The following is a 1137-nucleotide window of genomic DNA, read 5'->3' as shown; positions in this document are numbered from 1 at the left end:
ATATAAGTTTTTTGGGGGGATAGCCAAAAATCATCACTTGGAAGTCAACAGAGGTACAAAAGGATAGATTCCTAACCAACAAGACAATATTCAATCCATACATATTAGCATAGTCATCTGGCATTCCCCAAATCCAGTTGTCTATCAACAATTCTAAGTCCCAAACCATGCCAAAATAAAATATAGGTACCTTCTCCTTTTAAAAGATCTAATTTATTGGCTCACACCTGCAATCCTAGCACTCTGGGAGGCCGAGGTGGGAGGACTGCTTGAGGTCAGGAGTTTGAGATCAGACTGAGCAAGAGCGAGACCCCCATCTCTACTAAAAATGGAACAAATTAGCTGGGCGCGGTAGTGTGCACCTGTAACCCCAGCTACGTGGGAGGCTGAGGCAGGAGGATTGCTTGAGCCCAGAAGTTTGAGGTTGCAGCGAGCTATGATGACGCCACTGCACTCCAGCGGGGGCAACAGAGTAAGACTCTGCCTTAAAAAAGTAAAAAATTTAAAACAAAAAAAGACCTAATATATGAACAGCCAGATTTATCCCCAAACAATGCATTAGTTTGCCAAAACATGTTTTATCTTTCAAAGGACCTCTATATAGCATGTGTCCTCAGCACATTTTAAAGTACTCTTTTGATTAAAACTCCACTGAGCTTTTCTTTTTCAGAATCTCATCTGCTTAAGAAGCAGTCCCCAACCTTTTTGGCACCAGGGACTGCTTTCATGGAAGACAATTTTTCAGGGTGGAAGGTAGGGGATGGGGGGAGGCAGTGAAGATGCCAGCGATGGGGAGCAGCTGTAAATACAGCTCCCATACCAGGCATGGCCCCAGGGGTTGGGGACCACAGTGCTTAAGCCATGTGTAGCACTTCCATGGGACCAAATAACTTCTCTTTCTTAATTTCACAGGGGAAGAAACTGAGGCTTAGTCATGTGACCTGCTCAGGACCCTCAGTAGTGGCAGTCCTGTCTCCTGACTCCTATACCAATGCTCTTGCTCGAGTCCATCATTCTTGCTATCCCCACTTTAAACAACTATTCTCATGGAGTTCTTTTCCATTTAAACCTCACATTAAACAGAAATTGTTAAATTGTTAAACTGAGCCCTGTAAGACAGCCCGTAAAATCCAGAGA

This window comes from Propithecus coquereli, unplaced genomic scaffold, assembly GCF_000956105.1.
Source record: "Propithecus coquereli isolate 6110/MARCELLA unplaced genomic scaffold, Pcoq_1.0 Scaffold403, whole genome shotgun sequence".
Taxonomy (NCBI): Eukaryota; Metazoa; Chordata; class Mammalia; order Primates; family Indriidae; genus Propithecus; species Propithecus coquereli.
Note: the sequence above shows the minus strand (reverse complement) of the source record.